This window comes from Cyprinodon tularosa, unplaced genomic scaffold (assembly GCF_016077235.1).
Source record: "Cyprinodon tularosa strain WSP-4 unplaced genomic scaffold, ASM1607723v1 ctg397, whole genome shotgun sequence".
Classification (NCBI taxonomy): Eukaryota; Metazoa; Chordata; class Actinopteri; order Cyprinodontiformes; family Cyprinodontidae; genus Cyprinodon; species Cyprinodon tularosa.
In genome coordinates, this window is record NW_024039115.1 from 622,331 (window position 1) to 649,622 (window position 27,292).

Consider the following 27,292-nt stretch of genomic DNA (forward strand, 5'->3'; position numbering starts at 1 on the left):
GTATTCACCTGTTAATACCAATACTAATTTATAAGTTAATAAACTAATAAGTAAATAGTATAACCATTAAATAAGTAGTAAATAAGTAAGTAAATAGCAAATTGCAGGCTAGATCCCCATTTTACCAGTGTTTAAAAAGTATGTGAGAAATTGAATTTTAAAAAAAGGCCTTTTGTAAAGTTTGTCGGAGAAAATTGTACCTTTATGTCTAAAACGGGGGCACCTTAAATCATGGAACATTAGGGGGTCCGCTTAGCTTTACAGTAGTAAACCATGGATAGCAATGCTAATTTAGACAACATAGAAACTTTTAATGCATACAACTACACATATGATGGACCAAAACACTAATTATAAACATATTGCATGCTCAAGAGAGCAGAGAGAGACCAGGGGAGAATTAATGACCAAGGGAGGTAGAATACGTTCTGGTGTGAGAACAATCAGTAGAGAGTAGGGCAACAGTAGAGACCAGTCGTAGCTTGGATGCCAGGAGATCAGAGTTTGGGCCAGGAGATCGGAGATCCAAAAACGTTCTGAATGGAAATCTGAAGGTAATGAGGAATTAGCTCCAGGTTCGGTAAAAAGATCATAATGGGAACAGGAAGGCTCAGAGGCCAAGAGGCAGAGTGTGTCGGGATCAGAAAGAACTAGATATGCTCAAAAACTCGTAGCAAGCGCTTGAATAACCTGGCTATGACTTTTAGGAGGCAGGTAAACAGAAGTTGGAACCGTGTGGAACCGAGTGATTTAGATAAATGGTAATTAGAAACTGGTCGGAGCTAGGCTGATAAATGAAATGAGTAATTCATCCATCCATCCATCCATTTTCTAACACGCTTTATCCCAAGCGTGCTGGTGCCTATCTCCAGCTGACTACAGGCGAGAGGCAGGGTCCACCCTGGACAGGTTGCCAGTCCATCACAGGGCATGAGTAATTCAATTCAATTCAGTTTACTTATATAGCGCTAATTCACAACACGTCATATCAAGGCACTTCACAGTGTTGGGATATATTACCAACATGTAGTTAAATCAGTGGGGTGAGCCATCTGAAACCACCCCACTGTTCGCCATCTGAAACCATCCCCCTGTTCTTCTCTACAAAGAAAACCACTGTACCAACCCACTGTGGGAGGCGGCCACCTCAGACAGACCAATCAGCCGATACTCCAACAGGAAGTACCCCCACATCACTCATGGCACAGACCAATCAGCCGACACTTCGACAGGAAGTGCTCACTCATGGTTTAAAACTCGACGCGTGCACATCTTCTGCCTCTTTTCCGTGGGTGCCAAAGCCCGTCAGGAGAGGCTCGTTTCACGTGAAATACCAGAAGAAAGCTGACTGGAAGTAGCTTTCGTTTTCCTGCGGCACCGGGTCCACCCTCGGGACGAAACCAAGCCACGGTTTCCTTGGAAACACCAACCCTTCACGGATGGAAGGCAGCTAACAGTAAATCAATTTCCTTTCCTTTTTGATGCATTAATGAGTTGCTGCGCTCGGCGAGAGAGACAGGTAGATTCAGGGTTTTGAATTAATGCTGATTTTTAATCTGTGCTGATTAAGAGTTTGTTCATTTGGTGGAAATAAGTGTGTTGTGAAAGCTGCGAGTGATGCTTCCTTATTCTCTTTTCTTTGCTTTCCTATCCTCTTTTGTTTCTGCTTTGAGATAGTTATAGAGTTATCACAATCGGCCGCGTGGGGCCACGCGGTCGGAGCCATCTTGATTACAGACTGTTCCTCCCCCAATTTTCGTTGTTCCTCTCACCACGTGGAGAAAGGGGGGGGTCCCTCATTTAGTTACACCCCTTCACCCCGTCACTTTGTCCGTTAATGTGTTTTGCTAAACGACTTCTGCTGCTACTGTTAATACATTTTTAATCATTTTACCAATATTAAGCTGGATGTGTTAATTTTACATGATCAATTGCACTGTTATCATCATACCTGCTGCTGTTTGTTAATGCATTTTAATCATTTGTCAATTTTAAGCTGGATGTATTAATTTTACGTGAGTAATTGCACTGTTATCATCATACCTGCTGCTAACGGACATTAGTGAATGTATTAATATCTGGCATATTTTGGACAATCTCAGACTCCAGTAAACAGACTCCTATGGTTTTATTTCTTTGCTTTCTATTTCGTTTTATTCCTTATTTTCGATTTCGTTAAACTAGTCATTTTAATCTACCTCGTGTTTATTTTTCTAGTAGTGTGTAGTGTTTGCATAGATGTTAGATTTTCTGTAATCCTGAATTATTAGAATAAAGACATCATTGGTTAATTTGTAGCGGTTTTGGTCGTTCATATAACGGAGGGTTTATCACTCAGGTTATTACCCCTTTTGGTAATAGTGCGAATAAACAGAGATAAGAGGTTCTTTATTGATAATTAATAGCTCTGCTAGCCACCTAACCTGGGTCGCTAGATTGGTGGAGACCTGGATTTTAACAGCCGGTCCAGGAACCCTCTAGAGGTGAATCTGCAACCCGGTAAGTAAATAATTCAAAGCTACAATTGTCTAACTAAGAACGCTAAATTGATATTACCTTCGATTTTGAATAGGTTAGATAATTAACTATAACTCCAGTTCTAGTTAACCATCTATTCATTATCTGCAGGACATTATTTTGCACAACAACAGTTAACCAGATCATACAGTCAAATTGATTAAAAGTTTTCTATATAAGACCAGTTTATTGCATCGAATCCTTGACCCGAATGCAATCCCTCACACTAAGCATGCTTGTAGCAACAGTGGAGAGGAAAATCTCCCTTTTAAGAGGAAGAAACCCCTGGCAGAACCAGACTCCGAGAGAGTGGCCATCTGATGAGGCTGACGGGTTCAAGGAGACAGAAGCAGAGATACAAAAAACAACTGTAAAAGACGAGGAAACACACAGCCAGGCAGACAAACTCTTAGCCAAATGATAGCCAGTCACAGTCAGAGAAACAGGACTATACTGAAAAACAGGCAGATCTCCAACATCTATAAACAAGGGTGTTGATGGCAGCAGCACAGCTGATATTTCTCTCCAGGATGGCGTCACAGCCAAACACAAACAGACGAGGCAAAGCTACAATGAGAAAAAGCAGAGGGAGCATAACGTTCGAGATTGAACTACATTGGGAGAATAGATATAGAATGAAGCAGAATAGGGCTCCCTATGTCCCTCAGAAGTCTAAGATTATAGTAGCAAAACTATGAAGTTAGCTCAGGATAACTATAACTCAGAATAACCAGATCTCTGATATAAGATGGAGCTTGGCCATTTAAGGCTTTATATGTGAGAAGGAGGATTTTAAATTCTGTTCTGGATTTAACAGGAAGCCAAAGAAGAGAAGATAGGATAGGAGAGATATGATCCCTCTTTTTAATTTTCATCAGAACTGCAGCATTTTGGATCAGCTGAAGGCTTTTAACTACAGTTTGTGGACTACTAGTCCAGTCTTAAAGTAACAAATTCATGGACTAGTTTTCAGCATCACCCCTGATGGAATATTTCTAATTTTTGCAATATTCCACAGATGAAAGAAGGAAATCCTAGAAACCTCTTTGATATGGGATTAAATTACAGGTCCTGATAAAAAAAACACCAAGATTTTTTACTTTATTATCTGAAATCAATTTAATCCCATCCAAATGAAGTGACTGACTAATCAGATTCTTTTTCAAAGACTCTGGTCCAAAGACTATAACTTCTGTTTTGTCTGCATTCAGGAGAAGAAATTTAAGAGTAATCCAGGTTTTTATGTCTTCTTCTTCTGTAATCTATGTAATGGGTTAGCTTCATCTGGATTTATAAACCGATATATCTGAGTATCATCAGCGGAACAGTGGAAATTAATCCCATGCTGTCTAATAACTCTACCAATTGGGAGCATGTATAAAGTAAAGAGAATTGGTCCTAGCACTGATGCCTGTGGTACTCCACAGGTAACCCTTGAGCATGAGGATGATTTGTCATTAAGGTGAACAAACTAAAATTGATCAGATAGATAAGATTTAAACCAGTCTAGAGCTGTTCCTTTAATTTATACAAACTATTCAAGTCTTTCTAAATTAATATTATGATCAACTGTATCAAATGCAAGACTGAGACCTAACAAGACAAGTACAGATACAAGTCCATTACCTGAGGCCAAGAGAATATCTTTAGCAACTTTCACCAGAGCTGTTTCTGTCATGATCTTGGCACCATAGGCTGGGTTTTAGTCCTCCTCCACTTATCTGCTTTGCTCCTCCCCGGCCTGATTATCTCTTATCAGATCCAACTGTTTCTTCTGCTATTTATGCCACCAGTTCCAAATCCATGGTGCCAGATTATTCAAGCTTCCAGCAAGTTTAGTTCTAGCGTTTCTCTGCATGTGTTTGTTCAGCCTGATATTTACCTGTTACTGCCCCCGGACTTCTGAGTATTGACCGCACCTGTTCTGCTCTGTTTTGCCTATTCTGTTTCTCTGGATTTCACCTGTTGTCGACCTTGGACCCGTCTTCTGACCACGGCTTGGACTATCCCTCCTGGATCCCTTGTTTTCTCTGTGTGCTCTGGCTGCTGCTGGTCGCTGCTCCTCTTTCCTTCTAGATCTCTGGTTCAGGCTCAGTTTCAAACTGCAGAGCTCAGCTCCTCCGGACTTCACTCCTCCTTCTGAGCACAGACTGAACTATTCCAGGTTGGTGACTTTCAGCTCATTATCATTCCCTGATTGAGCTTCAGAATTATTTATCTGAGTCCATATCCCCGCAGTGTATCCAGTGAACCCGCCCCAGCTCATGAGCAGCCGCACGCAGCTTTTTCAATAAACTCCTTTGATGTTCCACTGTCTGTCTCACCTGAATTCTGGGTCCAATCCTCTGAGCTTCTGACAGTTTTAGTGCTATGATGAGCTCTAAAGCCAGACTGAAAATCTTCAAAAAGTTCATTATGGTGTAAGTGATCGCATACAGTTTGTCAAGTAAAGGTTTAATTAAAGTACCCTTAAAAGCTTTAGGTACATATCCCTGTAGCAGAGATAGATTAATCACATCTAAAATGGAGGACGAGATCAAAGGGAATACTTCCTTAAATAACCTGGTTGGAACTGGATCTAACATACAAGTTGAAGGCTTAGATGAAGACAATAGTTTTGCTAACTCAAAACTAATCAATAGGCCAATCATCAAGATCATGACAATAATCATAATAATAATCGATGATAATTTATAAAGGGTCCCTGAGCAAGACCCTTTTCCCCATACTGCTCCCCGGGCACCACACAATGGCAGCCCACTGCTCCCCAAGGGGATGGGTTAAATGTAGAGAAGTAATTTCCCTCTGGGATTATTAGAGTATATATATATAAAAAAAAAAATAAAATCCAATATATATAATCACAACATTAGATAATCTACTGCTGTTGAATAAAACAAGAGTCAGTGCTGCAACTACAAAACATTTTTATTAAGATTCAATACAGTGAAATGTATTAAATTTGAGGTAACGGCAACACATCTATATTCAAACAACCTTAAACGGGTAGAAGGCGTACAGACTGCATAAAACTATTGTAACCAACTACTGTAATGTGTAGTAACATAGTCAAACACGTGTAACATGTAGAAACGGACCGTATTTTCAAACTACTTTTGGTACTAAAACATAGTGTCTTTCTTTTGAGACAGGTTCAAAGCCATTCAAAGTCCATTCATCTTCTGAGAAGTGCAGAAACATGATTACTGACCCCATTGTTTCTCTTTTCATTTACCTTTCTGCTTCTTAGATCAATCCACTTGATCATTTTGGTAACAGAGGTTGAGTCGATCCCAATGAAGCATATGAAGTCATTGGAGAAAATGACACTTATTGAAATGCAAGAGAAAATAAAACCCATCAAGTTGTGAAGACAAGCCCATCAGTTTTCCAAATATGCAAAACAAATATTTGCTTTAATTGCACACGTGCAAGGAAAGGTAATTTACTAACATAGCCCATTGTTAAAACAGTTATCTCAAAGGATTTACATAGAATCATAAACACATCGTCTGTCCTTAGACCCTCACACTGACGAGAAAAAAACTCCCTGAAACCTTTTATGGGGGAGGGGTATCCCTCAGCCATGACAGGCAGAAGTGCAATAAATACAGACAAAAAGTGTACATGATTTTAAGGAAACATATAAATGTTAGTGTGGGCTGTTGAAACTGAAGTAGTAAGTGGCTTTGCAATTGAATACAATGGAATTGCATGGAGTTGGATAAAAATTAAAACTTTATTTGTAAAGAAAAGTATAACAAAATAATATACCCCTAAAATCACCTTCTAGCACATACCTCTGGATGAATTCATGCATGCTGATTGCCACCTTTGTTTGGTACACCAGGTTAAAAATGTAACAGCATGCAAAGCATGCTGCCAATCCATCCATAACATTCTGGTGTGGATCCACAACTACTTGCCTCTCCATGCTGCCGTTCAGTTTGTGACATGAGAACATCAAGAAGAAAATTAAGAGAAATACTTTAGTCATCCAAGAATGTTATTTCAAATCTTCCAGTAAAACGCATAACCTAAAATTATATAAACTTCAAGTATAATGATATATGACTAAAATATCTTCAGCATAAACCCCATCCTCCACTTAACCACAAAAGGAAAAGTGTCAAGGTAGGGTGGAGATTAGGGTTTAGGAGGCAGAGATGATTGAATGAAGGTGAAAGAAGCGAACAGAAGCAAAATCCAAAAGGAAACAAAATACCGAAAACTAACAAGATTGGCACAAGGGGGCAACAGAGAGCAAAACAAAAAACACAACACTGCTTAAATATAAATAGAAAACAATTAGAATGACACTAAATGGAAAATAAACCAATGACAAGAAAACAGAATGACATAATTAACTGAAAACTCAAAAATAAACTCAAAAAGAAGACCAAAGGGGAGAACCATAAAAGCAAAGTGCATCTAGAAAAACTGTTTCAGAGTCTTACCACCACCTCACTGGATAGTTGCCGCCTTCTCTCTCCCGCTCCCCTGCACAGTCTGCGCTGGGCAAAGGTCACTGATTGTCTGCTGTGCTCCAAGACTCCCTACCCAGATGCACCACAGAGCGCCACAGGAAATCATTCCTACCTGTGGTTATCAACCTATATAGCAGATTAGAGTTCATCTTTTTTCATATCTGCCCCTATGTTTTGGTGGCGGGTTTTCTTGGGATTCGTAAATCATTGTGACTCAAACCACCTGTAAAATCTATTGAGAATACCGTCTGCATCTGTGGTTGCTAAGCAAATGTTTACCCCTTCCAAGATGGCGCAATCATCACTAGGCTCGCACTAGAATGTGTGCTGTCATTGTGGTGCTTCTTCTTCTTTTTCTTCTTGTGTTGTTTATTGGCAGTTGGCAAAACAACTAAAAGGTTTGCATTACCACCACCAACTGTTATGGATTTTGGCTCATGATAAATAATTTCAAAACTATGCGTTATATATTTAAACTCTATTAAACAATTTTGTTTTCTCTAAAAATCTAATATTCATTTGTATATGCTTGCTCCCAATTTAGTTTATAATCTATCTACTATATCAAATCTCTCCATAATTCTTGCAAATTCTCTCCCCTGCCTCTTCTCTCTCGTTCATATTTCCGACATCTCAATATAACATGTTCTATGAATTCCTCCTCTTTGCTGTAGCTTGCTTTTGCATTTTAACCCTTTGAACATTAAGGATTCCTTTAAAGGTACCTTGTCATAAATACTCAACAAAATTATGGGTCCATTTACCAGGGACATGACAGTAAGTGTGTGAGGAGATTGTATAAAGATATCAGGAGATTCATAGAACAATGAGTTCACTTTAAAGACATTCGGAAACAATCACAGAAGTTTTAAATTAATCAGTGAACTCAAAGGTAATTTGACCTCCCTACAAATTTTCAGGATGAATTTTGGCTCTGAAACCTAAATTCCATGCTGAACATTGCATAATTTTTTGATAACTGCTTTCAATCATTTTCATTTCACTTTTTTCTGCATGCATATAACTAATTAGTTGAAGAGTTTCACTAGCTTAGTTTTTATATATTTTTTTTTTATTGAAATATTCTTTGCTTGGAGTTTTATTTCCTTCATAAATCCTTATATTTGAAATTAACGTTGTAAATGTATGTAGCACCCCACTACCCTGTCATGAAATAACTGAGGTCCAAATGTAAATAAACTAGTGGGGTGCCCCCTTTTTTATTTTCTTTTTGGGTTCTTTATGTTCTGGTAGATACCCTTCAGGTTTACCTTAATTAAATCCAAACTTATTCCTCTGACTGATAAGGGAAATAACTTAAATAATTCCAGACAACCTGCTACAGAAACGGTTCTGTTTAATTAAAACTCAAAAAGAACATATACAATCAATAAAAAATGAATGCTCAGCCCAGACTCAGGCTACCCTCTTTTTAACCAGCAAAAATAAAAAATAATAAAATAAACCACCTCTAGGCTCTTAACTTCTAAACCTAAATATCCCTCAAACCAATGTGAAATAAAGTTTAAACACTTTTCCTTTATCAACAATTCTGTTTTTTTTTCTTTCTTTTTTTCTTTCCCAACTGATTAAACACTTTTTCTCAAAACCGTATTCCAAAGTTTTTTCACTAACAGTACTCCAGTCTTTTACCACAAAAGAAACACATCACTAAACACTACACGTGGGCCCACACACACACACACGCACACACACACACACACACACAGTTCGGTACCGGTTTAACTTTCGTTGCAGGCCTGTTGAAGCTAGGGTGCGTCGCAACACAAAATCCTCTTCTCCCAGAATATAACGGGAACAGACTCGCTCACCCAACAGGTGCAAACAGGTGCAGGCGCCCCTCTGTCTTCTCTTCTCCACCTTAACCCCGGAGAACCTCCGCAGCAACGTTGGGGCTACGGTCGCCAGGTTGACACGGTCACCCCGCCTCCCACGATCAGCCGCAGTTTCTCTCAGTTCAGCCGCGGTTCTCGTCTCTGGTTCTTCACCTCCGTCGCGCCCCAACACACCCTCCAGAAGTCATAGACTGCGATTGTTGAGCCCACTTGTGGGAAAAACCCTGGAACAGTTCGGGGCCTTCTCCAAACTCGTTATTGACTCTCCTAAACTGAGTCTCCATCAGCGTCCACCATTCTCTTTCTTTTTTTCTTTCTCCTCTCCTTCTTCCCATCATCCCACGGTTTGCTTTTTTTTTCCCACTCCAAGATGAGTTCACTTGTCCCTCAGTTTTTTTTTACTACTGTACTACCATAGTCTTAAGACTAATAAGAATCCAGTCAGACAAACAACATTACACATATGTAAATACACATGTTTTGTTCAGAAATGCTTTTTTCTTTTTACCTTTTTTTTCACATTATGAATAAAAATAGTCAGTCAAGATAAATATATAATCACTCAGATTACACATTGAAAACAGACAACCTGAAAGCAACAATACACGGCTCTCACCTGTATTTTTTAATACAGAGAACATAAACCTGTGATTATCTTGTAGATAATTTTTGTTTTTATTTATTTATTTTTTTTTTTTGCCAGGGCTACACCCTCCCCCCTTCTAAAGCAGTTTGATGTCCCCATCAAACAATAACGTTACATAACCCAAATAAAAGTAGGGGACGGAGGTAAGCTTGAACTACCGCAGACAGAACATAACGCCATTGGGTGACACCATAGTGTAGGGCAAGAAGAATGTCTCGGAACCTGAAATGTTCCACTGCCAACTAACACCCCACAACTAAAAACACCTACTGGTCGGTCTGATGGCTGTCCCAGTTCATCATAACTTAACCTCATGACTGGTCTCTTCACTCGACTAGATCGCTCAACACTGACATTCTCCCCATCACACACTGCATCACCACTCTCCTCGTCTCCCCCTTCTAAATCTGGACATGAGCTGAGCAGGGAATCTTGCATGAGAGCTGAGCTACAACTTTGTTCAACTTCATCTGTAGCCTGGTGAGGCAAATTAATTTGAACTTCCGTTGTGACTGAAGATTTCTCCCGTTGTCTCATCTCTGCTTGTTCTAAAAGCTCTCTCAGATTCACTTGTAGTGGTGCTGACTTGTTCCCTTCCTCACTCTCAGAATCAGAGGAAAATGCAACATCTACATGAGCGTCTAACTTAGCAGGCTCAAACTGTTTTAGTCTGCCCCTAGTGACAGGTTTCCGTACCTGCTCTGGCCCAGCCTCAGATGGTAGCCTGACAAGATAACCAATGGGCAGCAAGTGGTTGCGATGCACTGTTTTTTCCACCCCAAGGCCTCTTTCAGGTTTCACCTTGTAGACTGGCAAGTTAGGCATCCTCGCTATGACAACGTATGGCACTGTCTTCCACCTCTCTTTCAACTTATGCTTCCCAGTGACACCAAAATTCCTGAGAAGCACCCGGTCTCCCGCTTCCAAGATCTGTTCTTTAACACATTTGTCATGTGCTCTTTTGTTCCTTCGATGATTTTTATCAGACGATTCTGTAGCAAGTTGGTAAGCATGTTCCAAATCTTTCTTTAGTTTTGAGACATATTGGTGGTAAGTTGGACTTCTCTCGGTCTCATCCGATACTCCAAAACAGATGTCCACAGGCAAACGAGCCTCCCTTCCAAACATCAGAAGATAGGGTGAGTATCCGGTTGCCTCATTTTGTGTGCAATTATAGGCATGCACTAACCGACTGATGTTTTGACTCCATTTCTGTTTCTGAGTGGGATCCAGAGTCCCGAGCATGGACAACAGTGTCCTGTTAAATCTTTCAGGTTGAGGATCCCCCTGAGGGTGATAAGGGGTTGTTCTCGACTTTCGGATCCCCAACATTCTCAGAAGATCATGGATGAGCTTGCTTTCGAAGTCACGTCCCTGATCGGAATGTATCCGTGCAGGAAGCCCATAATGAACAAAGAACTGTTCACAGAGGATCTTAGCCACTGTGGATGCTTGTTGGTCTTTCGCCGGAAAAGCCTGAGCGTACCTGGTAAAATGATCAGTCACCACAAGGATATTTGCATACCCTTTAGAGTCGGGCTCAAGAGATAAGAAGTCAATGCAAACTAAATCTAGTTGCCCTTTGCTGGTGATCTGATTCAAGGGAGCAGCTCGTTGTGGCGGGGCTTTACGTGTGATGCATCTACCACAGGTCTTTACATACTGCTCCACCTCTGACCCATTTTAGGCCAGTAGAATCTGCTACGTATCACCAAGTTTTTTTCCACTCCGAGGGGGGCCTGATTCATCTGGAGGGACTTTAGCCCATGGTACATGTTCTTGGGCAGAACAAGCTGAAGCACATCTTACCAGTTGGTCTTTAATCTTCCGGTGGAGCAACCCACCCAAAACATGACAGTTTACTTCTTCTCTTGCAGAAAAACTGCTCCCGGTTTGTCCCCGTTCGGGGTGAAAATGCGGGCCCCCCATTAAAGGATTTTTTTAACCCGGGTGAATCTTTGGGTCATGGTTTTTGAGCTTTAATGAGATCTATTCTGCCACCTGGTCAAGGAGCCAAGTCTAGTCGGGCTGGGAACACATAACATTCGGGCAAGCAGTTGCGGGTAACACAGTGTTTCCACATAACCGAGAGAGTCAGCAGAATCTTTTTTGAAACCTGTTTAAGAGTGCCTTGATTTTATCAGGGGTTAAGTCCTAAACTCTACCATTTTCAAGACGGGGTTTTTGCGGACATTGGTCTGATCAATATTGCTAGACCCGGGTGGGGTTTGCAGAGAAAAAGTTTAGGTGGAGAGAGCTCAAGCCAGCATGTCCTGTGGCACTAAGCTTAGAGGGGTGAGAATAATTGTAAGGGGTTGTTATCTGCCCTTACAACAAATTCAGTCCATACAGATAATCGTGGAATTTTCCACTACCCCACTTGATCCCAGGAACTCTAGTGAGAAAACGGGGTTTTGTGGGAAGAACTGAGTTGACTGGCAAAAGCGATGGTCGCAACCCTTCAGATGTTCTTGGTTTAGCACCCCCCCCAAAACCATGAAAATTTGCATCTATTTTCAACACATAGGGCTTGGTGGGTCAAAAAAGCTAACACGGTGCTTGGGGAACATTTGAGAATCTGTGAAAAGCTTCTTGCATCCCCCTCCATTTCTCTAAAGGGTCATTTACTTTGTAATTGTTTCCCCGGGGGTCTTCGTGTTTTTTTTTTTTGTGTGGGGGGGTACCCTTTGCACAGTTTGTTAGCGGGGTGACAATGATTGAATAATTTTTTTTTGAACGCGATAATAAACCACAAAAACCCGGAAGGACTGGGGGGGAAGGAAATTTTGGGGTTTTTTCCCAAAGGGGGAACGCCCCTTTCCCTTTCTTGGTCGGTAGAATCCCTGCTCAGAAACCACATGTCCAACGTATTCCTTGGGTTTCAAAACTGGCATTTACAAGTGACGTTTCAGTCCGTTTCCCCTAAACGGTCAAAGACTTTGAGGATCTTCTCTCGTGTTCCTCCAAGGTTTTCCCAAACACGATCAGGTCTCTAAATGACTTAACCCCCCGATGTGATATCCCCAACCGCTTTTCCATGAGTCGTTGGAAAGTTGAAGGAGCACCATGATTCCCTTTAGCACCTCTGAAACGGAAAAAGCCCCAGGGGACAGATAAAGGGGTTTTTTCTTTATTCCCTCAGCCATGGGGGAAACTGGTAATAACCCTCCTTTTAAACTGCCAGAAACCATTGCTTCCAGACAAACGTCCCGGGCATCATCAATGCGGGGGGACTGTATTTGAAGGAAAGGGTTTTTTGCGGTTAAGAGTACGATAGTCGACACACTACAATTTTCCATTTTTTTTTTTCGTCCCGCACAATTGGGGGGAGGCTACGGACTTTTGATTCTTTGATTATTGGCAGCTAAAAGCCCCTGAAGATGCCGACGTAGATCTTCCCTACAGCAGGTGCTATACGCGTGATCGTTTTTCCTAACGGAGTGTTGTCAGTCGTCTTATGTGGTGTTCGACTCCGTGTAACCCACTTCCCTTTTCCCCTGTAGAGATCATGGGAGCGTCAGAGAGTTTTTCTTTATCTCGTTTCCCCCCTAGGGATAGGGGAGTCACCAAATCAAAATTTAGATGGGTCAATTTTTTGGGATTTTTTGGGTCTTGGTGTTTGGGATTCAGTCACTGTGTCAGCACATAAAGGTAGCACTCTGTTTCCAAAGGAATGGCTGTTTCTTTCAGTGACTCATTTTGCATGAAAACTAGAAACTTGTCCTTATCCAACATCTTAGAGAATAAGACTGTTGGCTGCACAAACAAACTTGGTGGAAGTGCATGTGAAGATCCACGCTCAGAAATAAGAATGGTATCTCCTACTTTCCTCTTTTCAAAGACTTTGCAGATTGCAATGTGCTTACCACCAGCGGGAATCATTAGTGGCCCTGGACCTACCCATTTAATGTCAGCCACTGTAACATCATTGGTATTGGAGTCTTTAGGGCTGGGAGCTACAACAACAGGGTGTTCTGGTTCTGTGACACCTACTCGTGCAGCATAAATTGTCTCTGAACTAGTGGCATTGCGATTCAGAGGTAGAGACCACACTTTGCTAACATTTGTCCCAATCAGGACTGGAATGGTGTCTGAGCATCGAGGGTCTGGACATACTAAAGCCAGAATGGGAACTGATTTCCCTTTGAGTGGGGTTTTCTCTGAAAACTCTAAGTCTACCTGAATGTAGCCCTTATATGGGTAGCTGCTCTCAGACTCACTTAAACCCCAGATGGCTAAGCCGGACACTGGATGTAAGGGAACGTGTGATAAATGTTCAGCATACCAGCTGTCAAAAATGATCGTCACTTGAGAGCCACTGTCAAGGAGAGCAGTGCAAGTTGTTCCCTCTACTTTGACATCAGCAGTAGAGGGTGGTCCTATTAAACCCTTGGGTAGATGATGAGCGGGCGGGCCCACAGCACCCCTCTTCACATTAGCATTCTTCACTTCTGGACGAGTGTTGGTGTGTCTTTGCCCAGCTTTACCCTTCTTCTGTGCCTGAATCAATTTTTGTATGACTTTAGGATAGTTTTCTGGTGACAAACATTTAGTTGAAATGTGCCCGTCTTCACCACAGCGATAGCAGAAGATGTCACTGGATTCTCTTTGCACAGCTACTTTTGGTATCTCAGGGCTTGGAGAAATGTCTAAGTGGGTGGAATTGCTTTGTGGTCTCTCATTTGACTTCACTGACATCACTGAGACCTGTTTTCTTAGTTTGTCTACTTCCCTCTTGAGTGTTTGAAGATTTCCCTCTTCTTCTGAACTGTTCATCACTGACTTAACTGCAGTTCGGTGTTCAGAAGGAGCAGAGTTCTGTGACAGGGACAACGCTTTAAGTTCACCAACTTGTGACCTCAGCCGTTCAATCTCCACAACCAAATCCTTGGCGTCCACAGCAGCTGCAGCAGTACTCTTGACGTGCACAGATTTAGGTGGGTTTAGCCGCCGACGGGAGGCCTCATGTTCCTCCTCAATGCGAATCTCATTTAGGAGCTCTAGGAATGTGGGTGGAGTACTTCTTCTCTCTCTTAGCCTAAGACTCAGAAGCATCATGTCAGACTTGGTGGCACCTTTAAGGAGTTGCTCAATACGTGCCTTGTCTTTGGAGGAAGGTGTGAGACCACCTTTTTGGACAACTTTATTCAGAACTCTTTCCAGTCTCCGCAGAAACTCTGATAATTTCTCACCTGGGTGTTGACACATCATTCTGAAAGCAAAATAGAGATCTTCTCCAGTCTCTGTTGTGCCAAAGGTGTTTTCAATAATATTTAAGTACTCAGTGGGTGTTGCGCTTGGGTTATTGGTTCTCACAGCTTGGAGAATTTCCATGGCAGGACCTTTAACACTCTCCATTATTCTCATCCGTTTTTCTCTGTCAGGTTTGTCCGACTCTTCAATCATCAGTCTAGCTTGTTCTAGCCAGTTCTCCAAGTGCTCTTCCCCAGCAGGTGTGGGAAACACCCCTGAAAAGGTCCGGAGCCGCCTGTAGCTGCTGTGATCACTGGTAGCTCTGGAGGATAGCTGCAAAACATCACCCACTGCCCTTATTATAGCTTCTGGGCTAGATGCTTGGAAAAGTGAATCCTGGCCTAAGTTTGACTCTGGCATTTGTTGAGAATCTATCCCCAACTGAGTAACATCCTCATTTCCTTCCCCTGATTGTCCAATGATCCTCCAAGAGAAATTACTACCTTCTGGTGTAACCTCAGCTGGAAAGGCTTTAGTATTTACTGCTTCCCTACACTCACAAAGAACAGTCAAACTTTGATTCTGAGGATCATACATTCTCCCTCTAACTCTAACACGTCCAAAAGCTTTGACTGTATGCAAAGTATCCTCTATCACACTAACTTCAGTTTCTTCAGGGATATATTTGACCAAGACAGCATGTAACGGATCAATTCCTTCTCCTTTACACCAATTCACTAACTGCGCCATCCTGTCTCTTCGCTGAGATAGAACACAACTGACCTTAGTGCAAACGGTTTTCAGCGGTACTTAGCAAAGAATAAGAAGGTTTGGTCTTTGTTTGTTTTTTTCTCTGATTTGCTCTTTGTCACTAGTCTATACTCAGACTGACCATATATAGGTTTTTTTATGTACAGAAATGGGTTACTTTTCCTCTACAAGCAGGTTGTCTGGGTATAGTGCTATTTTTATGTAAATACACTCAAATAGATCCCAGCGGTGCCTCCATTTAATTATGTGGCACCCCACTACCCTGTCATGAAATAACTGAGGTCCAAATGTAAATAAACTAGTGGGGAGCCCCCTTTTTTTATTTTCTTTTTGGGTTCTTTATGTTCTGGTAGATACCCTTCAGGTTTACCTTAATTAAATCCAAACTTATTCCTCTGACTGATAAGGGAAATAACTTAAATAATTCCAGACAACCTGCTACAGAAACGGTTCTGTTTAATTAAAACTCAAAAAGAACATATACAATCAATAAAAAATGAATGCTCAGCCCAGACTCAGGCTACCCTCTTTTTAACCAGCAAAAATAAAAAATAATAAAATAAACCACCTCTAGGCTCTTAACTTCTAAACCTAAATATCCCTCAAACCAATGTGAAATAAAGTTTAAACACTTTTCCTTTATCAACAATTCTGTTTTTTTTCTTTCTTTTTTTCTTTCCCAACTGATTAAACACTTTTTCTCAAAACCGTATTCCAAAGTTTTTTCACTAACATTACTCCAGTCTTTTACCACAAAAGAAACACATCACTAAACACTACACGTGGGCCCACACACACACACACGCACACACACACACACACACACAGTTCGGTACCGGTTTAACTTTCGTTGCAGGCCTGGTGAAGCTAGGGTGCGTCGCAACACAAAATCCTCTTCTCCCAGAATATAACGGGAACAGACTCGCTCACCCAACAGGTGCAAACAGGTGCAGGCGCCCCTCTGTCTTCTCTTCTCCACCTTAACCCCGGAGAACCTCCGCAGCAACGTTGGGGCTACGGTCGCCAGGTTGACACGGTCACCCCGCCTCCCACGATCAGCCGCAGTTTCTCTCAGTTCAGCCGCGGTTCTCGTCTCTGGTTCTTCACCTCCGTCGCGCCCCAACACACCCTCCAGAAGTCATAGACTGCGATTGTTGAGCCCACTTGTGGGAAAAACCCTGGAACAGTTCGGGGCCTTCTCCAAACTCGTTATTGACTCTCCTAAACTGAGTCTCCATCAGCGTCCACCATTCTCTTTCTTTTTTTCTTTCTCCTCTCCTTCTTCCCATCATCCCACGGTTTGCTTTTTTTTTTTCCCACTCCAAGATGAGTTCACTTGTCCCTCAGTTTTTTTTTACTACTGTACTACCATAGTCTTAAGACTAATAAGAATCCAGTCAGACAAACAACATTACACATATGTAAATACACATGTTTTGTTCAGAAATGCTTTTTTCTTTTTACCTTTTTTTTCACATTATGAATAAAAATAGTCAGTCAAGATAAATATATAATCACTCAGATTACACATTGAAAACAGACAACCTGAAAGCAACAATACACGGCTCTCACCTGTATTTTTTAATACAGAGAACATAAACCTGTGATTATCTTGTAGATAATTTTTGTTTTTATTTATTTATTTATTTTTTTGCCAGGGCTACATGTATACTATATGTGGGCAGAGTTAAATGTTTGACTATAATTGAAGCTTCAATTTTTTGTCTTAAAACATCCAGTTGGGTGTGTGTTTACAGAATTATACATGACAATACATTATTTTTTTTTTTATTAAGTTTCATTAGCATTTAATTGCAAAACAATACCTACAAACCTCTCAAGAGTCTCCTCTACTTAATCCTATATTATCAGTAGTATCAGAGTCTTCACGACCTCAGAAACTTGGACGCAAAATTCAGATAGACAGATCTGGACGATTTTCAAATAGGCTTTATTTAAAAAATACAGAGGGAGGGAGATTGTCCACGGCTTTCAGCTGTAGCCGCTTCCAGAACTCAGAGTGATGAAGAGCTGACGCCAGCCGACGCCTAAGAGGCAACACTGTCCGTGAGAGAATATCCAGAGCCGATTTCGAATCAGAACGAGGTTAACAGCCAAGAAGATCAGTGAGCCGAAGAGATACCGAAGGAGAATCAAAGCCAAGGTCAGTAGCACAGTCCAAGTTCGGTAAAGCAGCAGAATCCAGGAAATCAAAATAAAACTGTTACGTTCAAAATTGCAAGTTATAGTAAAAAGAAACTGAGTCCACACAGAATAGGGTTTTTTGGCTCCTGCAGGAGGAGAGAGCCACGTTCAGCCACATCTGCTCTCTGATGGGTCTCCTCAGCAGAAGCCTTTTATTAGCAGATCATAACACATGGGGTGGGTTACAGAACAGTGTTCTTCTGACAAGGCAATTGATCGGGTCATAAAACAAAATGCTCCTCTTGATTGAATCACAGAATAGAGCGGTCTCCCGATGACTGTGATTATCCTTGCACAAACATCAGCAGTTTTCTACCAAAGTTTGCATGACAGTTTGCAGTAAAAAAAGTTAAGCATCTCATTTTAATGTTCTATATGCACATGCATTAATTTTATAATCATAAACCTGACAAAAACTGACAGAGCAGACAAGGGCAAGGCAAAAACTTGGATATCCAAAGGCAGAAAACAGGTCAGAATCAGAATGACATAATTCTTACTTGATCACTAGAATTACTCTCACCAAACAGTTTGAATAATCTGGCACCGATGGTAGGCTGACAAACATCATAAATAGCAGCAAGAACCAGGTGGAAACGATAAGCGTTGAGCCGCAGGGCCAATTAGACAGGTGAACAGGAGTAAATGAAACTACCAACCATCAGCGCCAAGACCATGAAAATAGGATTAATTGTGTCTTTTTGTGCAGAACAGTTCTTTCAAGTTAAACTTAGTCCTGAAGTCTTTACAGAGAAATACATCAATGCTTACGTATTGATGAACTGTAAAACATATGAACCTGAAAGGGAGAAATTGAGAAGAGTAGTTGAAAGGACAGGCTAAGAATGGAGTCTTAAAGGATTATTGGGAAATAAAGGAAATATAAAGGATATTTAGAGATTAAGGAAAGCATTATTTAGTTATCTTCAGAATACAAAATTAAAAAATAGAATTTAATAGATGTAAAACAATGTTACTACACACTCATGAACAGTAGGTGGCTGTATGGACCTTAAAGTTGCTTGCGATACGGCATGATAGAAAAGAAGAAGAAGAAGGAACGAATGCTTTCATTGGATGAAAAGAAGCTGAGCGTGATTGGCTGATTGTATGGTTCATTTACATGCATTGCTTAAGTTGCGAGCGCAGAGAGTGGAGCGAGCAGAGAAACAGCCGAGCGCACAGCTGGTGTTGAGCGCAGAGAAAGCAGGTCGAGCGCAAGCAGAGACGGATTCGAGCACGCGCAGAGATGAAACTGAGTGCGAGAACAGTGTGTTGAGAGGGTTTTTAAGAGTTGAGCGCGTGCCAGACCGGTTTTGCACGCGCGCGTGTTGTCTCACTGCGCGCTCGGATTGGTTCCTGTGCGCTCAAACTGATGGCACAAATATCTCTCCATACCCCTCTCCCTGCTCTGTCTCCATGCAGGCTTCTCCAATCTGCTTCTGTGCTCCTCGACTCTCCTCCTGAGCTAGCAACGGCAAGCAGACAGCTCTCCTCAATGCTCTGGTGTTCCGTCTGCCCAATGAGCTTCTAAGATCTACAGCTGTCCTTCTCAATTTTCTGTTGTGGTTCTGCAGCTACAAAGGGGGGCACAGCTGGCCGTTATCCTGGTTCTGGGGTTTTTTCTTACGGTGCTTTCACACTGTTTTCTCACTACTGCTGTCTGAGCTCCAGAACACTGTCTCACCTTTCGGCTGTGGTTTGGGACACAAAAACTGATGGCTTTGTTTGGCTTAAAAAAACAAATAAAAAAACACAACAACTGGCAGTTGCTCTATAAAATCTCTGTCCTCAATGAGTTAAGGCCAAAATATACTTGTGCATTTTGTTGTCACACTGACAAAAAACAACATGTAATAAAGAGTGAAGGATAAAGAAATGACAGGAATCTTTAAGATCAGTGTTCTGCTAAAGTTTGTTCCTCAGAGAGCTGCATCACCCTCATCTGAGAAGCATCTAAGCAGCCTTGGTAAAATTAGTGATAATTACAATATAATAAAAAAAGAGTAAAAGAGAAATCTTATGCATGATGAAATAGAAATGTTTTTAGTTTTAGTAAGAAATACGATCCCAAAGGTAATAAAATAGGGGCGCAGGTTTGGTTTTTGTCTGTGAATACTTACAGCTGAGATTGTTCTTTGTTTTGCAGCTTTAGAACCTATTTTTTTTTTCTAAAGCGTCACAATTTCTCTTGTTGTTGTGAAATCTTTCCTGACTTGAAGATACCCGTCTGGAGAAACGAACAGAGATGAAATGGTTTCAGTTGGTAAGCTTCACAGAATCCTCATATGTTCATGGCTTCAAAAAGCAACGATGAACACAGTATACTCTTCTCATCTGATTAGTTGACAAAATCCTTTTTTTAATGCAGCTTTCATTAGCATTTCCTTCCCGCTTTGAGCGAAAAGTAAAACCTTCAATTTTATTTGCTGGTTGCTTTGTGGCTTCTAATGCTAAAAATATCTATGGGGTGTTGCACAGAGACACCTACTCTAGTGAAGCTTTTCTCACAAAGCTAATTTAAAAATACCAGCAGAGGCAGACCTGAAACCATGACAAGATCTCAAAGCTATATATATACAGGTGCTGGTCATAAAATTAGAATATCATGAAAAAGTAGATTGATTTCAGTAATTCCATTTAAAAAGTGAAACTTGTATATTATATTCATACATTACATACAAACTCATATATTTCAGATGTTTATTTTGTTTAATTTTGATGATTACAAATGACAACAAATGAAAATCTCAAATTCATCATATCAGAAAATTAGAATATTACTGAAGACCAATAAAAACAAAGGATTTATAGAAATGTTGGCCAACTGAAAAGTATGAACATGAAAAGTATGAGCATGTACAGCACTCAGTATTTAGTTGGGCCTCCTTTGGCCTGTATTACTGCAGCAATGCTGCGTGGCATGGAGTCGATCAGTCTGTGGCACTGCTCAGGTGTTATGATAGCCCAGGTTGCTCTAATAGTGGCTTTTAGCTCTTCTGAATTGTTGGGTCTGGTGTATTGCATCTTCTTCTTCACAATACCCCATAGATTTTCTATGGGGTTAAGGTCAGGAGAGTTTGCTGGCCAATTAAGAACAGGGATACCATATATATATATATATATATATATATATATACAGGTGCTGGTCATAAAATTAGAATATCATGAAAAAGTAGATTGATTTCAGTAATTCCATTTAAAAAGTGAAACTTGTATATTATATTCATACATTACATACAAACTCATATATTTCAGATGTTTATTTTGTTTAATTTTGATGATTACAAATGACAACAAATGAAAATCTCAAATTCATCATATCAGAAAATTAGAATATTACTGAAGACCAATAAAAACAAAGGATTTATAGAAATGTTGGCCAACTGAAAAGTATGAACATGAAAAGTATGAGCATGTACAGCACTCAGTATTTAGTTGGGCCTCCTTTGGCCTGTATTACTGCAGCAATGCTGCGTGGCATGGAGTCGATCAGTCTGTGGCACTGCTCAGGTGTTATGATAGCCCAGGTTGCTCTAATAGTGGCTTTTAGCTCTTCTGAATTGTTGGGTCTGGTGTATTGCATCTTCTTCTTCACAATACCCCATAGATTTTCTATGGGGTTAAGGTCAGGAGAGTTTGCTGGCCAATTAAGAACAGGGATACCATGGTCCTTCAACCAGGTACTGGTAGCTTTGGCACTGTGTGCAGGTGCCAAGTCCTGTTGGAAAATGAAATCTGCATCTCCAAAAAGTTGGTCAGCTGCAGGAAGCATGAAGTGCTCTAAAACTTCCTGGTATGTGGCTGCGTTGACCCTGGACCTCAGAAAACACAATGGACCAACACCAGCAGATGACATGGCACCCCAAACCATCACTGACTGTGGAAACTTTACACTGGACTTCAAGCAACGTGGATGAAGTGCCTCTCTTCTTTTCCTCCAGACTCTGGGACTTTGATTTCCAAAGGAAATGCAAAATTTACTTTCATCAGAGAACATGACTTTGGACCACTCACCAGCAGTCCAGTCCTGTTTCTCTTTAGCCCAGGCAAGACGCTTCTGACGCTGTCTGTGGTTCAAGAGTGGCTTGACACAAGGAATGCGACAGCAGAAACCCATGTCTTTCATACGTCTGTGTGTGGTGGTTCTTGAAGCACTCACTCCAGCTGCAGTCCACTCTTTGTGAATCTCCCCCACATTTTTGAATGGGTTTTGTTTCACAATCCTCTCCAGGGTGCGGTTATCTCTCTTGCTTGTACACTTTTTTCGACCACATCTTTTCCTTCCCTTCGCCTCTCTATTAATGTGCTTGGACACTGAGCTCTGTGAACAGCCAGCCTCTTTAGCGATGACCTTTTGTGTCTTGCCCTCCTTGTGCAAGGTGTCGATGGTCGTCTTTTGGACAACTGTCAAGTCAGCAGTCTTCCCCATGATTGTGTAGCCTATAGAACTAGACTGAAAGACCATTTAAAGGCTTTTGCAGGTGGTTTGAGTTAATTAGCTGATTAGAGTGTGGCACCAGGGGCCATCAATTTTGAACCTTTTCACAATATTCTAATTTTCTGATATGATGAATTTGAGATTTTCATTTGTTGTCATTTGTAATCATCAAAATTAAACAAAATAAACATCTGAAATATATGAGTTTGTATGTAATGTATGAATATAATATACAAGTTTCACTTTTTAAATGGAATTACTGAAATCAATCTACTTTTTCATGATATTCTAATTTTATGACCAGCACCTGTATATACACACTACCATTCAAAAGTTCTTATTTTTGAAGGAAAAGCACTGTACTTTTCAATGAAGATAACTTTAAACTAGTCTTAACTTTAAAGAAATACACTCTATACATTGCGAATGTGGTAAATGACTCTTCTAGCTGCAAATGTCTGATTTTTGGTGCAATGTCTACATAGGTGTATAGAGGCCCATTTCCAGCAACTATCACTCCAGTGTTCTAATGGTACAATGTGTTTGCTCATTGGCTCAGAAGGCTAATTGATGATTAGAAAACCCTTGTGCAATCATGTTCACACATCTGAAAACAGTTTAGCTTGTTACAGAAGCTACAAAACTGACCTTCCTTTGAGCAGATTAAGTTTCTGCAGCATCACATTTGTGGGGTCAATTAAACGCTCAAAATTGCCAGAAAAACAGAATTTTCATCTGAAACTCGACAGTCTATTCTTGTTCTTAGAAATGAAGGCTATTCCATGCGAGAAATTGCTAAGAAATTGAAGATTTCCTACAATGGTGTGTACTACTCCCTTCAGAGGACAGCACAAACAGGCTCTAACCAGAGTAGAAAAAGAAGTTGGAGGCCGCGTTGCATAACTTAGCAAGAAGATGAGTACATTAGAGTCTCTAGTTTGAGAAACAGACACCTCACAGGTCCCCAACTGGCATTTTCATTAAATAGTACCTGCAGTAGCCTGATTGTGCTGTCCTCAAAGGAGTAATAGTATTGAAATACTGACCCAAACTTTTGAACGGTAGTTCATATACAGTGTATATATATATATATATATATATATATATATATATATATATATATATATATATACATAAGGTAATTAATAGGTGATAGTTTTTTTCCCCACCACGGAGCAGATTGACAAAACCCTCTGAATTGTCTGTTAGACAGAAAGGAGTTAAGCCTCTCTAGAGCTAAACAGGATAGATTAACTACATCTTAAAGCTTCAGTAGGTCAGTTTTCACAAAACACAAAACCTCAAAGATGACTAATTTGCTGTGTGACAAACCCCGAAAATCAAACACCCCCCCAAAAATACATGGTTTTCCATTTGAAAAATAAAATAGTTACTATAAAATCCCCATTAACACCAAATATTAAAATACATTTCTCAAGCAATACTAAGGAAACTGTGAGGCTTCCTGACTGTGAAAAAAAAAAAAAACAGAACCAACTCTCTCAAGGACTTTCTCATGACAGATATCTTTAACCTTCAGCAGACTTTATACTGACAGGAGAAGATCGGAAGGCATGCAAAGATTCAGAATCTGAAGCTGTGAAAGAAAGAATAAACTCAGCTGTAAGTACAACCAGACAAATACATCCTACTCAAGGTTTTCCAGCTTGGGATCCTCTTTCCTATCGTCTGTTTCAATCTTTTCTGTGGTATTATCTTTATTATGTTCCTTTTATGTATTTTTTATGTTTTATTGATCATATATTCTACCAAAACTACTGTGGGTTGCTCTGTTAAAAAAGGTAAGTAATCTCCCCAAGGAACCAACTCTGGCAGAAAATTGATGATTTTGTAGATTTATCTATTATTTCTTCATCCTTACATCATTCAGCATCAGTATTTGCTATCTCAGGTTTAGGTCTTTTCTGTGGTAGACTTTGAGTTGGATCTGGAGGAAACTGAATCTTACCCAAACACAGTTAAGTTTGTCCAACAGTGACTTTGAAAAAGGTTTTTGACACCCTAGAGACAACTCTATTCTCAATGTCCATGTGGTGAAGAAGATGCTCAGTGTTTTCCTTATTTTTTATTTTTTTTATCTTCTCAATCTTTGTTCTTGGAAAGATAATCTCAAAAGGTCTCAGAGAATTTTCAGAAGAGTACCAGCCTGTCATGTTGGGATCAAGGTTTCTAACCCACATGCAGAACACACGGACTCAGAGGGAAAAGTTCAACAGTTTATTGAAACTCAATGATAATAAAGAACTGATGTTTGGGAAACAGATCCAGGACTGGTCACAACTGGGTTCTCTGCAGAGAGGGACAGTTCGGTTAGCTGAGATCCAAATACTGTTGTTTGTTGAGTTATGCAGGTCTGTACCTGTTCAGTGATCTTGGCTGAGCGGCAGAGGGAGGGAACCAGGAGGGTCCAGAGGCAGAAGGTAGGCATAGGGCTTGGCAGAGGCAGGGCTAGACTTCAGACTTAGCAGTGTTCAGATCAGAGTTTCTTTCCAGTTCTCTTCTTAAGAGCGGGCTGGCAGGTTCAGACAGTTTGACTTTCCAAGGATCTTCTGAGATCAGAAAGCTGGTCTCAGCTGAGAAACTCTTCCAGAGTTCCAGGGTTCAGTCAGGTTCTTCCTAGGAAGCAGAGAGGACAAAAACAAGTTAGGTTCTGGTTCAGGTTTCAGGGGAGTCAGAGAATCAGACAGGTTGGTTGGCTCAGGCTTGCTAACCGTAACTGGCTTAACACTCTGGCACTGGAGTGTAGCTCTGCCACTGCTTAAATGCTGGTCTCCTGATGAGCAAACGAGCCGCAGGTGTGGTAGTCAGCTTCAGCTCCAGGAGACCTAGGGCGCCCTCTGCAGGAGAAAGGTGGACAGACCTCCAGATCCCAACAGTACCCCCCCCTCAACGACCGCCTCCTGGCGGTCCAGAAGATGTGGATGGCAGAGACTCACGGTAGTCGTCGATCAGGGAGGGATCCAGGATGAAGGATCCCGGAACCCAAGTGCGGTCCTCCGGACCGTAGCCCTCCCAGTCGACCATGTACTGCCAACCGCGGCCCCGGCGACGGGAGTCCACGATCCTGCGAACGGTGAAGGCAGGGTGACCATCAATGTCCCGGGCGGGTGGAGGGGAGTCGGACGGAGGGCACAAAGGGCTGGCCAGAACAGGCTTAATTTGGGACACATGGAAGGTAGGATGAATGCGGAGTGAAGGTGGCAGGTGCAGGCGAACGGCAGACGGGTTGATGACAGAGGCTATTTTGTATGAACCGGTGAACCTGGGGGAGAGTTTGCGGGACATGGATTTTAGTGGGATATCTCGTGTTGAGAGCCAAACCCGTTGTCCGGGTGAGTAGGTGGGAGCTGGGCGTCGTCTGCGGTTGGAGAATCTTTTATTTTGTTCAGAGGTCTGGTTCAAGGCTGTGATGGTGTCTTTCCAGATTCTGTGGCAGCGGCGTATGTGGTGGTGAACAGATGGAACCGAAATCTCTTTTTCGTCAGCGGGAAAAAGTGGTGGCTGGTAACCTAGGGAGACTTGGAACGGGGACAGACCGGTTGCAGATGACTTGTGCGTATTATGTGCATATTCTACCCAGGGGGGAAATTGGCTCCAATCAGTCGGGTTGGTGGATGTTAAGCAGCGGCCAGTGGATTCCAGTTCTTGGTTCATCCTTTCAGTTTGTCCATTGGATTGAGGGTGGTAACCTGAGGAGAGTGATATTTTTGTGTCAAGGGCAGAGCAGAAGTTTTTCCAGACCTGAGCTGTGAACTGGGGACCTCTGTCGGACAGGATCTCCTGAGGGATGCAATGAAGTCGGAATACGTGTTTAATGAGTAGTTGAGACGTTTGAAAAGCAGTCGGGAGCTTCCTGAGGGGAACAAGATGGCAGGTCTTAGAGAAACAGTCAGTGATTGTATAGTTGTCATACCCTTGGAGACAGGGAGGCCGGTTACAAAATCCACTGCTATGTGGGACCAGGGACGAGATGGAACAGGTAAAGGGTGAAGCAGACCAGAAGGAGGCTGATGAGATGGTTTGTTTCTGGCGCAGATGGGGCAAGCCAAAACGTATTCCTTCACATCCTTTTGGAGGGACGGCCACCAGAAACGGCAAGTGATGAGAGCAATGGTTCTGCTTCAACCCAGTCTCATGGGAAAATGTACCCCCACTACGTTGGTCCACACTGGAAAACGTAGTGGAGGTACATTAATGGCCATTTTTTGTGGTACTGTTACATTTCTTCTGCCTATACGCTTTCTATTGTTTTACATCCTAGTCACGTGACTTTCAAGATTCCAGCTGGGAGACGGAAAAAAAAAATATATATATGGCCGATATTCACTCATTTTTTTGTGGAAAGATTAATAACTTGAGTTTGTTTTTGCATTAAAATGAGTTTTGATTACATTTCTATTGAGAAATGTATAGTTTGTTGCCAGAATATTTACTCAGGGAATGTACATATTCACTTGCTTATTCGTTTCTTGCAAAGATTTTAGTAGTTTTGGTATAAACATGGCCGAGATTTCTCTAACTTTTAGTGGGAAAATCAATAATTTCAATCAGTTTCTGCATTTAAATGGGTTTTGATTACATTTATAGCGAGAAGTGTAGGGTTTATTTACATAATATTTACTTAGTGAGCATACATAATCACCCGCTTGCTAGTTTATGCTACGGTTTTTCGGATCTCGTCAGGATTATGTGAAATTGCAACGTTTTGGCTGCTACCCATCGCCTAGCATTTAGCTGCCGCCCCGATTCAACATTGAATTCTTTGTGATTTAACTCCATCTGACGGATCAAACCCTCGCCACTGCGTGCGTTGCGTCTGAGGTTGATTTTCAGATCAATGCATTACGTCGTGGCATACGGGAAAAACTAATGTTGACAAAATGATCATGGGTCAAGATCGGATGTGTTTTATTTGGAAATCTACCGGATCCTTTGTGCATTTAACTTCCTGATTGGTGCGATCTCATTGATGGGTTTTGACCAGATTTTGACCAAAGAGGAACTAAAAAATAAAAACAAAAAACAATTTGAATACACAACCAGCATATCTGGAATCAATGACAGAGAGCGACTGGGACCAAAAGTTTATTAATTTCTCCCCACTGATTTCCATTCAAAATGTTTTCGCTCCCACCGGGCTCTAGGGAAGGGGCGT